Genomic DNA, 16,056 nt, shown 5'->3' on the forward strand with positions numbered 1-16,056 from the left:
TGTTGAGTATCCACCAAAAAATCAGCAAAATGTGTATTATCCAATCAATTTCTAGTTATGAATCAAGCACAATAAACGAGGATCATGAAATATAATATGCATCATGGGTTTGATTCCTATTTGTAACTTTGATTTTTAAAAACTGAACTCTACCTCTACCCGTCATACAAACAACCAAAACAGTGAACTCTGGATGATTTGAACACCACAAGGATGATTTGGCTAATAAACACCTTTAACATGTATGAACAAGGCCACACAAAGATAACCATGGACTTGGTGATCAAGGACCATCTCACCAATGACCGTTAAAGTCACAACCATTTGTTGGGGTTCACAGCCATTTACATGCTAATCCTGCGGAAACATATTAGCTAACAAGAAACACTTGATCTCTCGGATTGCTCCATGAACCTCACTACGATCTAGGATAAGAAGAATAGAAAGACAACCACATATATGCAAGCAATAAACAAAGCAACAAGAAGTAAAGTACTCACGAATTTAACGTGGTTCAACAATATACACAATGTATGTAATATTTTCTACATCCACCAACGGCTACGACCTCTTTATTTATTATAGAATCACCACTGAGAATTACACAACTGACTGACTATATCAATCCATCGACTCACTACCATGTGACCGAACATAAGAACTCTCACAAGCACCCTATAAAATCCAAAGTAGCATCTTCACCCATACGAGATAACGTTTACCACATTATCTACCACAACGAGATGATCTTATATGCACACCTTGATATAGATTATCATGGACGCCTTCAGCTCAACACCAATAATTTAATCCAACACCACCAAGATGATCTTCTCCTCAAAAAGATGTCTTACCAACATCACCATACGAATACTCCATAACGACATATCTTCCAACATCGATAAGTATCCCATAAGCACCATAATGATGTACTCCTACCATCATTAGGTCTCTCACATAACCACCTCAATAGGTGGGATGAATCCCTCACATCTCTACGAGATTTACATTGAGTATTTTATGACTAAAACACTTAGCCTAGATCTCCTTATATAGGAGTCACAATCTTGGTTCCCAAGTCTTGGCCTCCTTAGATTAGGAAACCGACTAATACTAGGAAACCATGGTAAATTTAGGTATCGCATCTTAATATGGTAATTAACTCAACTAGGAAGCCACGTTTCCTTATAATTCTCTACCTTTGATCATGTATTCATGCATGAGACGATCAACTTCTTATCCCTCCATCTTCTGAACATCGATTGCACCATCACTGGTTGCCTACATATCCTCAATAGGAATCAAACAGAAATGCAGTTCATCCAAAAATTGTTCCGTAAAACCTCCACCAGAAGAGAGAAAACCAAACTTGAACGTCATCAACTCAGACTTAACAATCCAACCTACCAGTGATTGTACAAATCTCCACCATGGTGAAAAATCTGACCATCTCAATAATTATCATCATATGATCATCTGTTATGCAACATCTTGAGAAACACCTTAATTTTTTATGTTCACAACTCCATATTGATTGGCATCATTCTAGGTGTATTGTATGCCAACTCAATCAGACCGTACACGTTCATTGTTCATATTTTTCCATCGAACTTGGTTATAGTCATTATGCGCCCTTGAGCCTTTTCCACATTTGAACTCGCTCCATAATATGAAAAAATTTCCGATTTGGCCTTCCTTGCTCCACCAGAGTTAATATTCTGCTCTTCTAAGCTACTAAATCCAAGTTGCGCACCACATCCGTTAGGGTTGACATCCATAACTACTCGATAAGCAAATGAAACTACCACAGTAGCCTGCGTGCGTCTGCCTAAGCATTACCTTAGCAAAACCACAATCTTCATTTTCGTCTCTAAATTCCAGCCGAGTTAATTGCTTCTTAAAACAAATGAATACATACTTGCTCCTTTCCACGAACATGTCCTCCAAAGCGAGTTAACGAGATACTTCATGTTACTTTGTAATAAACCAACCTTTATGTTAGCTTCCAAGAAAATAACAATCTTGTATGTACCAAATCATAATGAACATGACTCTCACTGCGCACCAAACACTGATAGACGCATTTATGTGTCTAATTTGTCCCAATTGTATATATTGTTAGTGCTAGATTTTGTACTTATTTGGTTATTTTATGTATTTGTAGGTGTTTTTGAAAAAATAAGCTTTTGCGGTGAAATTGGCTCAAAATGTGGCATTTGAACCTCCGTAGATAACGTACCAGAAGCACCCCAAAAGTATGTTGGAAGCACCCCAGAAATACCCCGGAGGAACCCTGAAAAAGTGTTGAAAATATCTCAGAAAAATTACTATTGGCACCCAAGGGGCAAGTGTTATTCAGACTCTCACTATGGATAAGGGGTAACCCATTTTGGACATGTGCTAAAGGGACACCAGAACTGGATAAGGGGGAGGTCACCTTCACCGTTTGAAACAAATTTTGGCGGGAAAAAGTTTTCTCACCAGACATATTTGGAGTTGGATTTTTCGCGAGTTTCAGAGAGATTCAATCTCTGGTTTGTGTTGGGCTGGACCTCTTACATCATAATAAACTTGGTACAATGGATTGGAGCGAACAGATTGGGCCAGAATAGTGGGAAAAGGATTACAGAGTGAAAAGTTCACGGCTTCTGCTGTGAACTTCTGGAAGATTTTCTATCCAGATATAAAATGGATTTCTATTATCGATTAGGGGAGATTGGACGTGACCAAGAGACCGCGTGAGAAGACTTGAAAACAATTCCAACATATCAAAAAACGTACAACAGGAGACGTGTAAAAAAAAGAGTCCGTAACTTGGCAGAAAAGAATAATCCGAGATATACTCGGATTCGATTAGGTTTTTGTGTATATAAAGAGTTGTTACGAGTCCCAGAATGAGGATAGGGAGTTTGGAGAACCTTAGAAGAGTTTTGGGGTCGATTAGGAGACCACAGGGAGGTTGCAGAGGCGAAGACAAAGAACTGCAGGAAAGTTTCCTGCTGCTGTTGAAGAAGAAGAAGAAGAAGAGGACGACGCCCTAGGACCGTCGTTCTTCAACAGTGTCAATAGCAGCAGATAAGTATCGTTGTTTTACAGAAGTACGCTTCTATCGTTGATTTATGGACGCCTTTTGTGGGTCGTATATTCACTGTTTTATACTTTTTCACTCTTTTAATCAAATTTTGAGCATCAATTATGTATTTTGAGAACATGATTAATATGAGGAGCTAAACCCCAACACTGGGATGACGGAGGAAGCCCTATTTCACGCATGTGGTAATTCTAATAATTCTTTTATGACTATTTGCATTGATTTTTAATCGATTTATGATTTTTATTGAATGTGTGTGATTTCGTTTGATGATGTATGCTTGGTATATGTATTTTTGATACATCATGCTTTTGATTTACAGTCATTGCTTTTCAAAAATCTACTTTTTGGCAAAGAACAGAGTCTATAATTGTTATCTTTGGAGCTATAAATGTCTAGAATTATTATTTGAATCAGATGAATGGAATTTGGTGGAATCCTGAGTCTCAGTACCTCTCGATACTGTGACAACTTCATTGTATATATTTTATTAAGTCTAAAATCGAATCTTACAAGTCCGAGCAACGAACTTTTACTTATCACTTTCAAAACTACATCAAACACAACCAATATATAGATCATTTACCTTGCGTGCCAATCTCGATCTCATCTCTTTGAATCTTTATTTACAAGCATATCTCCGACTGGATCATGATTCTACGACCATATTTCCCCAATTGAGGTTTACTCCTTTAAAAATCTCATCATATCTTCAACCATTGCATGCATACCAAACACGTGTCCAGCTTCACAGAGACTTCAAGAACTGATACACCAATCTTTTTACTACACCACTTCCGCAACCTCAACGGGTTTTGACAACAATGTCCCTTTTACAGGCATAATTGTCAAGATAGTATTTTATCAATTTCTTAAGAAAGCATGTAGTTTAGACTTCATGAAAATCAAACAACAACACAATCGGACTCAGATAGAACTGTGACCATCGTTGAAGAATTTCTTGTTACCCTTGTAACAATACATAATGTCACACATTCTCTCTTGTGCATATCCCTTTTCTAATCTTGTCCCAAAAATGTACACCAACGTTCGAAATCTGATAATCCGTCCTTCACATAAAGACCCAATCACACCCAGCCATCACTACACCAAATTTTGGGATCCGTAACAAGCAAGAGTCGTTACTAAAACGGGTTGTAACGGTTATTTCCTGTTGCAAAAGAGGGTATTACAAATTTTCGTAACGGCTTTGTGGCCCTTACGAATTAGGGTTGTAACGGCGCTCGTAATAGGTATTAGTCGTTACGAATCTTCCACGTGGTAACATCTACGGGCCGTTACGAATTTTATTTGTAACACCACTATCGTAACGCTGGGGAGTTGTTACTATGTGGAAGATTGTAACAGTTTGGAGCCGTTACGAACTTTTTTGAAACAAGGAAAAAATTACTGTCGGTCAGCCTTGACCGACAGTAATTTTTCCGCCGGAAATAAGCCGGAATTCTAAATTCAATACCCTGCATACACCTTTCAATAAATTCATAACAACAAAAATTTCTTCAATCTAAGAAAAATAACATTCATTCAATTCATAATCACATTCATTCTATTCATCTCGGGTTCATACAACAAAAGAACTGAATTTTCTCTAAGTACCGAACTTTTTTTTTTGTTAAGTATCAGATTTCTCCAAGAATACATGGAAGGTTCCAAATTTCTAAGGGAACAAATACAAACTTGAATACATGGAACTTACAAATCTTGAAGATTTTTTGTTCTCTAGTATTTCTGATAAAATAGAGCACCATTCAAATAACAACAGCTAGTTCATTAAATCCCTTTGCAGGATCGCTTTGTTGAAAGCTTGAGCATCATAAAACTCGATGTAGGAAACCCTGTAAAATACAACATGCAACATTATAGGGAGTCTCAGATTCTGGGATAGACGAATGGCGGATAAAGTGTACGAGATTTTCAAACATGACCATAACAGTATGCTAGATCTGACTGTGCCATAATTTCCATAAACTCACAAATTTATGCTAGTTTTATTTAATAGGAAGACCTTCGCTATAACTCTTTCAACAACGACGGGTTATAGAATCTAATACTATAATATGGATAAGACTAAGTGACCAATTAAGTTTCACTAGCCCATTGGGGTATGTAAATTCATATTTTCGGAAAACAAAACTAGATTGAAAAGACTTACCTACTGAACAACATTCCCTCGAGCTCACATCTGTTGCTATCACAACACGTTACCACTGATCGAGACCGGATAAACTCCAACACCATCGTAATTGCATCTCACTCCTTTTAAGGCATGAAGACACTGAGAGGTTATGGATACACTTCTCAGTTAAGTAGCTAACCAGTATACCTGCAAGTCATGGAAAAATGAAATCAGAATATTGATTAAAGATTTTTGATGGGGTTGTAGTAAATATGATTCGTTTCAGACTAGTGAAGGAAATGGAATTTTTAGATTTAATAAAATTATATATACAAAAATATTAACAATGGGTGAGAGGTACTGGGACTAAGGATTTGGCTGAATTCACTACACAAGGTTCATTCATATATTCTTTGACAATTAAAACTCAATAAAATTAATATAGACTCTAATTTTGCCAAGATAGATTCTGAAAACATTGATTGTAAGTCATAAGCATGATGTATCAAAACAACTTAGCTAAGCATACATCATCAAATTAAATAACAACCAATTAATTCAAATCATATTTCAATTTTAAATTAATGCAAAAGTCATAAAAAGAATAAAATAAATTTACCCGTGTATGAAATTCACCCTCCTCCATCGTCCCAGTGTTGGGTTTATCTCATCATGATAAAAACACGCTCAAAATATTTATTTATTGCTCAAATGGTGTTTACAATGAAGAGAAGAAGAGAAAATGGTGTAAACAGCTAATGTGCGACCCACAGAAAGCGTCACAAAAGAACGATAAAAGAGAAGTGATGTTGTCGCTGTGGTTCAAAGACCCACACCTACGACCCACGGATGTGCGTCTTAGATATTGTTGATAAACGACTGTCCCTGCGAGTCTGTTCTTCGTGTTTTTGGTGTTCTTCATCATCAGCAGCAGCAGAAACAGAGTTTCATCAAATCTTGATTTCTGCTTCTCTGGACCTCCTCTCTACCCCAAACTCTCGACAATATTCTGTTTGAAAATGAAGAAGAAGGTGGTGACCCTATCCAAAGTGCGGGTGCCTTTATTAATTTTCTCAGAGAGGTGCAAGCATCACTATTCAAGCAACTTTTTACACACAAGTGTATTTCTCCAAAAACACCTAAACAAACATAAAAACATCATAATAAGTACAAAATCAAGCACTAACAATAGAGACACTGAGGACAAATTAGACACATAAATGCGTCTATCAAATACCCTCAAACTTATTATTTGCTAGTCCTCGAGCAAAACTAAAAAAAAAAATCGAGTTAATCTCTGGAGGGTTTACCAGAGGTGTACCCACAAAACCATTACTCCAGACCCTAGCTATCTATGCAGAACCTTGGAAGGCACTAAAGAATCTCCTTGGTTGGCATACAATCATTGACTATAGGAGGAAGTACCCTAATGCGAAATTCCAATTGTTGTACACGATTTTGCACTCAAGCATACTAAAATTCATATAAAGTGACAGATCTCTACTCTGATAGTTTCTGGACATCATAACCGGAGTCAACCAATCACATGAAAAGATTAATAAGATGGATGAAGAGAAAAAAAAACGTAGATGTTGACTAAGGTAAACCTATCCTAATAGACTGAGATACCGGTCTGACTAATATCAACATAACTGGCATATACAAGGGAACCGGTAGTCGATAATCCTAACTCGAGCTCAACACAGCTGGCATATACAAGGGTTCCAGTTGTTGACTTTATTGAATTTATTCCGGTTGGTCTGATGGTCTGGTCTCAATTATTTTATTTTATTTTGGTATCCCAATCACTCTATTTCACCATAGCACTGGTAACAACAAAAGAGAAAAAAGAAGTGACCAGGATTCTTTAGATGTTTCCGTCACGAGATATGGCGAAACTACCATGTTTTTTTTTAATTCTAACACCTGAGCTCTGTGCTTTTATGAATAGACTCTTTAGATGTTTCCATCTAATCAGATTGGTTCCTCAACTCATATAACCAAGATGTTCCCATCCACTTAGATTGGTTAGTGCAAACCTTAATAGGCAAAAAATTCTAGGCTCTGGAGTTTAATAATTGCAACTAAAAAGTTTCTCCCGTACCCCCAAACTTAAATATAACATTGTCCTCAATGTTCTAAAGATGAAACTAAAAGCATGAACAAGGAGAAACCGTTACCATTTGAAGCAAAAGATTTAAGGAAATATATTACCGTGTTGCATGAGCATGGGATACCTCCCAAGAAGTGCTAAGTTTAATGTCTTCAGCCAGACTTAGGAAAGGATCAGTCAACTCGAACCGTATAACAGTAGCCGGAATAACTGTGGGTCTTCAAAACCAAATAGAGTTGACCAAAGGAAATTGTAGTAAACCAAGAAAATGAACAAGACAAGCATGCCCTTACCTAGTTTCCTGATAACTATCGCTAATTGTGGCTCAGGTTCAGGTTCTATGAAAGGGTCTAAATAAAATATTTTCCTCTGATGCATTTTCTCATAGGTGGGATCCAAATTATTAGGTCCTAGAGTATGGAAAAACTCAAATAAAAACTTAGAAGCACATAATAATAACCTAAATAATTGTGGATCCTCTAAGTCAATCAGATTTGACTTACATAACTGACCACAATGAGAGTAGTGGTCATTCTTAAGAAAATGTGTCGATTCTAATTTCCTAAAGCATTTAGGTTTAGTCTCACAACTTAATATTCGACACATTTGGAATATAAACGTTCCCACAGTTGGAAGAAAACTATTTGGTGGGAAAATAAAGTCAATCTGGGGATCATAGCCTGGGCAAACCACATCAACCAGAGGATGGGTTTCTAATGACTGAACTTCTTCCTGGACATCATTAGGTTCAGGAAAACGAGTATGAAGGTAATATTGTAAAATGGTCGAGGCAGAGATATCAAGTCCTAAGTTAGGGGACTTTATGTGAGTTAAAGGTAAGGCACTAGGAAGGTGATAATCACCCCCAAACTTAGAGTTTTCAGTGTCTCTAGCTAGACTAGTCACAATCTCCCTAATTTCTGAATCATTAGATTCTTGAAAATGGTCAATTGATTCTTCTAAGTTATTATCAGGTAGTGCATCTTTAATCATCTCTACGGGTCTATCTTCTTCGTCTAATACTATTGTTTCTAAGTCGCTAGACTCTAAAACAACATTTTCGGAATAAACCCGTTCCTCTAAACCACTATCGGCTTCGTAATCAACAGGAAATACTACATCGTCTAAAAAGGTGGTATTCCTAGTCAAATCCTCGTTCTTTTGAATAGGTGAATAATCATTAAAATTATTTGGATTTGAAGTATAAATAATATAATCATTATAAGGCTCATTTGGATTAACATATTCCTGATCACTATGCCTACATATTTCAGATTCTTCATCAACACTATCCTCATCATAATCATCATTACAATACGAAAATGTTCGAACCTCATCTATACTAGTGTTGCCAATTATAAACTTGTCATCTTGGTTATGCAAATAAATATCATCATTTTCAAAGGTACTACTGGAAACGTTGTATTGGAAATTATTTTGAGCAGTTCTTTCCTGGTCCTCTAACAAAATCTTTTGAATCGACTCATATGACTACTTTATGTTATCGTGACTCGACTCACATGACTTCCTTATGGTATCGTGTATAGAAGGTTCACTCACGGGTGCATTTTGTTTATTCATTTCTAACACAAACCTATTTGTATTCTCAGTTAATTGTTTGAGAGACTCTTCTAGAGGGAGAACAGGTTCATAAGGATCATAATAGGGACTAGTTTTCAACATTTTCATTATATTGTCCAAAGACGAGGAACTAGAACTATAACACTCCTTATTTTGTTGCTCGTAAGACCAATTCGCGTGTGGATAGTAATTGGGCTCACTATGGTATGAACCATAACCTTGAAAAGGTTGGCGTTCCCAACTACTATTCCCACCATGGTCATAAAACTGGTGATGTCCATAATCAAATTCAGGACGATACTCATTGTATTGGCTTCTACCATACCAGTTCGACATTCTTAATTGCAAGGGAATTCTACAATCACAAACAATGCTGACTCGACCAAATCAAACCTATAAAATCTAGCAAACAACAAGCATGATGGCTCCACTTAGATTGTTTCTAGACCAGTTTCTATTCCTTCGAAAGGGAATTCGTTACAATTTGAGCAAACCCCTCTGGAATCAATCTGAGCTAATGTAAGTGAAACAGAGGCGAGGGAAGCTCAATGGAGCTTTGGTACCCAAGGCCTCACCGGCATTACAAGGCGGCACGTTTCAACTTACAGATGCCTTCATGAACTTCAAAGTATGCTTAAAGAGCAACCAATAACTTTCGAAAGATTTTCCTACCAAGCTCGTTACCCTATCGGTCTCGTTCTAATCAAATTTTAAGCTTGGGTTCGCGTTAGGTTTCATTTTCCTAAGGCGGGCAAGAAGGGAACGGTGATGAAATCCGAACCCTTATCTTGTATTGGTCAGGCCTTGCCCTTTACTAGGAATTTAAAGCAGCCGGTTCAGTCCTCAACATATAATCACCTTAAGGCATACAGTAAACCCGCTTGCAGGAGATTTGAGGGTGTTTCGAAAGACTTACCTCCCGTACCAGACGGGCGATGAACCGCTGTAGTCGACTTGGGCCACTGACTCCGGTGTCAGTGTGCGAACCCGAGGGGCGAGACGATATTGTAATCGTCGTCCTTCCCTGCAAACAGTTTATATTTAATTATTATTTTCTTATAACCTTTCCGTAGGGTTTAAAATTAAAATAATTGTCCCGATTGTCCAAAGAAAAGAAATAAAAATAATAATAATAATAATTACAAAAAAAAAACAAATGGAAAGTCTCTTAAAAAAATAATTCTGTCTTTTTTTTTCCTCTTTTTTTTTTTCTGCTTTGTCTTTTTTCCTTCTCTTTTAGCTTTAAGCTTTGATTCCAAGGTCTTTAGTATCCAACTTCAAACCTGTAATACAATGACACACCCAAAGAGACGTAAAAAGAACAAATGGAATAATAAAAAAAATAAAATAATAAAAACCTAAAAATTCTACCTAAGCACAATTCCGCGTCGGCGGCGCCAAAATGATTAAAGATTTTTGATGGGGTTGTAGTAAATAGGATTCGTTTCAGACTTGTGAAGGAAATGGAATTTTTAGATTTAATAAAATTATATATACAAAAATATTAACAATGGGTGAGAGGTATTTGGACTAAGGATTTGGCTGAATTCACTACACAAGGTTCATTCATATATTCTTTGACAATTAAAACTCAATAAAATTAACATAGACTCTGATTTTGTCAAGATAAATTCTTAAAACATTTATTGTAAGTCCTAAGCATGATGTATCAAAACAACTTAGCTAACCATACATCATCAAATTAAATAACAACCAATTAATTCAAATCATATTTCAATTTTAAATTAATGCAAAAGTCATAAAAAAAGAATAAAATAAATTTACCCGTGTATGAAATGCACCCTCCTCCGTCGTCCCAGTGTTGGGTTTAGCTCATCATGATAAAAACACGCTCAAAATATTTATTTATTGCTCAAATGGTGTTTACAATGAAGAGAAGAAGAGAAAATGGTGTAAACAGCTAATGTGCGACCCACAGAAAGCGTCACAAAAGAACGATAAAAGAGAAGTGATGTTGTCGCTGTGGTTCCAAGACCCACACCTACGACCCACGGATGTCCGTCTTAGATATTGTTGATAAACGACTGTCCCTGCGAGTATGTTCTTCGTGTTCTTGGTGTTCTTCATCATCAGCAGCAGCAGAAACAGAGTTTCATCAACTCTTGATTTCTGCTTCTCTGGACCTCCTCTCGACCCCAAACTCTCGACAATATTCTGTTTGAAAATGAAGAAGAAGTTGGTGACCCTATCCAAAGTGCAGGTGCCTTTATTAATTTTCTCAGAGAGGTGCATGCATCACTATTCGAGCAACTTTTTACACATAAGTGTATTTCTCTAAAAACACCTACACAAACATAAAAACATCATAATAAGTACAAAATCAAGCACTAACAATAGAGACACTGAGGACAAATTAGACACATAAATGCGTCTATCAAATATACTACACTTTTTATAGTTGTTAGGCATCATGTTGAAAAACTCTGCAATAATGAAGCAGACAGAACAATCATATGTTACAATATATAAATTGTAGCTCATGAGTACAAATACCATGTCTTTGTTCCATATGAAATGTACATTGACTAAAAATACTAGGTAACGACACATGTGAATAAGAGTAGTATATGTGGAAGCCAATCTTAGGCATGATATCCAAGTAGATAGAGCTATATTTCATTAATGAGCCAAAGATACTTAACTAGTTAACTGCAATTAGGTAAGATGAAGCTTCATAAGTTGGCACTATCTTTGGTCCCGCAGAAAACCAAAGTCCATTAGCTGTCTCACCAGAACTGAGTATAATTGTAAGAAACAAGAAATCAATCAAGTAAGTGAAGTACTTACCCGGTAATCTAGAAGGTACACAAGTTGATGCCAACCCAATTGTAGTCCACTTCCCACCAGTGCAATACCTCGCAAGTATAAATTGAGTGTCAAATCCACAAATTTAAACTTAATAGTTTGAGTTTAACCAAGTGAAGTACTTACCAGGGATTGATATTTCCCCGACTGGCTACTACTGCTTCGACTGACCTTGTGTGAAGTCCCTGTGCATTTACATATAACATAACAAAAACCACCTACATATATATCCAAAATAAATGATGAACTGAAAGAAAATATCCATTAATAAGCCGGTTTGTGTTCACATATATATAAAAAAGTTACATTGGACCAAAAAAAGTTGCTTCAGATAAAGCTCTTTCTATGCACGGCTGCATAAGAGTATGCACATCAGTTAGCATACGTACAAAAGTGTGAACCACCAAAAAAATAAAAAATAAAGATCCTAGTAGTATGCACATCATTCAGCATACATACGAAATTTGAACTGCGCAAGGGTTTTCCAAATATCATCCTTATACTTTGGAGGCACAACATCCCAGCTTTTATATGAAATAGGCACATGTGTACGAGCCAAGCCGTCTCTCCGGTGACCTAATGTTGTTGCGTTCCTGGAAACTGGTTGTCCATATTCATTAACCTCAAAATAGGGAAAACCAAACAGAGCTAAAAGAGAGCATCCACATTAACAAAAGAGATCTACCTAACACCTCAAAAATAAGTGATCAAACAAATAAAAGCAAACAATTCACAAAAATATAGAAGTCATTGTATATAATTGTTGGGTAAGGTAAATTACACAGTTTGAGCTGTGTAAGTTCAAACTATAGAATAAGTAATCATCAACTTTTTCAAATTCTCATTGTCAGTAAGAACTGACTGAAAAGATGTAGGAACTTCAAATTTATCTACTGAAGACGTTAACCGCTGTCGTGAGTGCAACACCACGTACCATCCCTCTTCAGTAAGATCCTTCGAGTAGAACACTTGAGTAGCTTCAGATGCAAGGATAAACGGCTCATCCACCAATGTATTTATGCTTTTCATTTTCGATAAGTTGACCTTTACAACCTTTGAAACTGCATCAACTTTGCAAGCATTCTTATCTCCAACATAACCCAATCACAGTAAAAAATAGTTTCTTCAAATTCTAAATAGTTCAAGATGATTATATCTTTAATGATACCATAATAAGTTATTTCTGCTTCCTCGGTCGACTTCGCTTGCAGTCTTGTAACAACTTTCATTGACACACCGTTTTTCTGTGATATATTCTTCACCCCAGAACATAGTTTACTAAAAGTAAACCCATTTACTTGGTATTGTTTATATGATTGTGCCTTGAAGAGTGGTCCTTGCACGAGTCTCCAAAGTATTGAATCAGTTTCTTTGGCTTTTAATAACTATTATATAACATGGAAGAGTTAGTATCACAACCAAAACCATAATAATATGTATTCAAACCACTACTAAAAGCTTTAGGGTAACACATTACCTCATCGCGCAACCATAGATGAAAACTCTTTGAGGTCTAACCATTAGACGTGTCACCGTAAACATAAGAATCATACTTCCTACAGCCAATACCAATTCAAAGACTACAAAAACATGAAGTCTGATGCAAACATAATAATCAGACAACAACTCAATGTTAACTAACAAAAACAATGTACTAATATGCACGAAGTCACCATCATGCTATTAGACTCTAACATGAATATTTTCATTTCTGTTGAGGAGGGACTAAACAGAATTCATATTTGAATAGATAAAAAAGAGTTAAGTAAGAGTTACCTTTGCCAGTTATCTATTCCAACATACTTGGATAGGATCCAGTTGCGGCACTGTTCAAATTGTGCTCGAGTCAGAGTAATACTCATTCGAGAACTAAGATGCATCTCATCGTCGCCATCATAGTCATCATCCAAAAAAGCCTGCCGAGTATGCTTATGAGTACCATCACCATCCTTTGACACGTCCTCCATAAGGTATAAGCTAGCTTCTCGCAGCGCATACCCTCTTGCAATGCACCCCTCAATGTACCTTTTATTGTGCACCAATCCTTTAAAACCTTTCATTAACCTACAAGAAAAGTTAACAGATCAGCAAGGATGATTAATAGTTCAATAATAACAATTCTCAACTTAAAAATTAAACAACAAAATAAGATGTTGTATTTACCTCTCAAAGGGGTACATTCACCTAAATCTGACCGGACCACCGATTAAAGCTTCATCGGCCAGATGAATCATCAGGTGGATACTAATAACAAAAAAGGATGGAGGAAAATACTTTTCTGTTACGCACATTGCTTCCACCAGACTAGCTTTTGTTTTTAGAAGTTCATCTCTATTAATAACCGTTGTGCACAAAATGTTGAAAAATATACTAATATGGAGAAGAGAAACTCGCAGATCTTTAGGTAATGAAGTCTCAGTATGAACTAGCAATGGAAACAGAAATTGTATCATTACATAGTAATCGTGTGACTTGAGAATTCTTTATCTCCTGTGGACTAATGCTCACGCAGTTGCGAAGATTGGAACAGAATTTAGAAGGCACCCTTAAGTTCTTCAGCACTGCATAAAAAGATATTTTTTTCATCTTTTGCTAAGGCAAACGATCCATCTTTCATTGTTGTTTTACCAGTTGCACTATCCTCTTTCACCCATAACCGCTTTTAATACCCATCGCTTCCATATCTTTACGTGCATTTACACCATCTTTTGACTTACTATTACCCATGAGAGTGTTAACAATATGCTCAGTTATGTTCTTTTATGTATGTATAACATCTGTACAATGACGGACTGCGTTCGATCCCTAATTCGGCAAATCATGAAGTATGGACCTTCGAGAAAATAATGAGTGGTCAGAAACATCTTCATCGACACCCTGTTGCAAACTATCCGCTTCTGCTCCTCTTTTACGTTTCTTTGCTGGTGGTTTACCCTTACCCTGTTTACTTTTCATATTTTTCACCATCTCTTGAACTTGCAATCCTGTTAGTGGCCATGGATCTTTACCATCTTCTACTCCTCCACTAATTTTTTTTTTGTCAAATCTGTACTTGTGTTGGGATGGCAACCATCTTCGGTGTCTCATATAACATATATTCTTACTATACGGCAGCCACTCTGAAACTGTTTCTTCACCACAGGTAGGACACGCATAATACCCATGAGTCACACATCCATCTAGAGTACCCAATGCCATAAAATCATGAATGGCCCATAACAACCTTGCCTTCAACAGAAATTCAGAGTTCGTGAAGCTGTCGAATGCCATAACATCATCATTCCATAACTCTTTCAACTCCTCTATCAATGGTTGTAAGTAAACATCAATATCTTTACCTGGTGCTATCGGACCTGATATCAACAAACATAACATGGAGAATTCGCGCTTCATACACATCAAAGGAGAAAGGTTATACGGACACAGTATCACCGGCCAACAGCTGTAATTCAGACCAAAGCATCCATTTGGATTGAAGCCGTCAGTTGTTATCCCAAGAGTAACATTCCGTGCTTCCTTAGCAAATTCAGGACAGAAATTATCCGCACACCGCCAAGCTGTAGAATCCACCGGATGACGCATGATATTAACATCTCTCCGTGGTCTAGAATTCCAAAGCATTGCCTCTGTTATCCATGGTATACTATAAAGTCTTTTTATCCTTACAATTTTGGAAAATGCCTTAACGTTTTTTGCGCAACTTGCGTAAGTTTTCTCTCATCATTAAAAACTCTTACATACCGAGGTTCTTGACATACAGGACACTTCACCAATGAACTATTATCCTTCCAATAAAGTATACAGTCATTTACACAAGCATCATAAGTCACATAATCCATCCCCAGCTCTTTGATAATCTTCTCGATATCTGGATACTTAAATGGCAGGTTGTTACCTTCGGGAAGCAACTCTTTCATCAATTTTAATATTGCGGTAACACCATTGTATGAAATTCCATACTGATTCTTTATGTTGTTCATCATTATCGCAGCATACATTACTGACTTTCCATTAGGACATGAAGGATATAATGGTTCTTTTTCCTTCTCAGCCGCTGATCTCTTTTTCTGACCACACCTGCTGGTTCCAACATTCTCATCCAACCCTGCTGTAACATTCTCATCAACACTTGCTGTAACATTCTCATCAACACCTGCTTCTACATTCTCATCCATCCCTTCCCTAACATTCTCATCCACATATGTGGTAATATTGCCATTCAAACCTACTGTAACATCATCATTATCTGCTGCACATTCAGTTGTAGTATTATCCTTATGTGTTAATTGTGCTGCTTGTACAGAAATT

This window comes from Papaver somniferum, chromosome 10, assembly GCF_003573695.1.
Source record: "Papaver somniferum cultivar HN1 chromosome 10, ASM357369v1, whole genome shotgun sequence".
NCBI classification, from domain to species: Eukaryota; Viridiplantae; Streptophyta; class Magnoliopsida; order Ranunculales; family Papaveraceae; genus Papaver; species Papaver somniferum.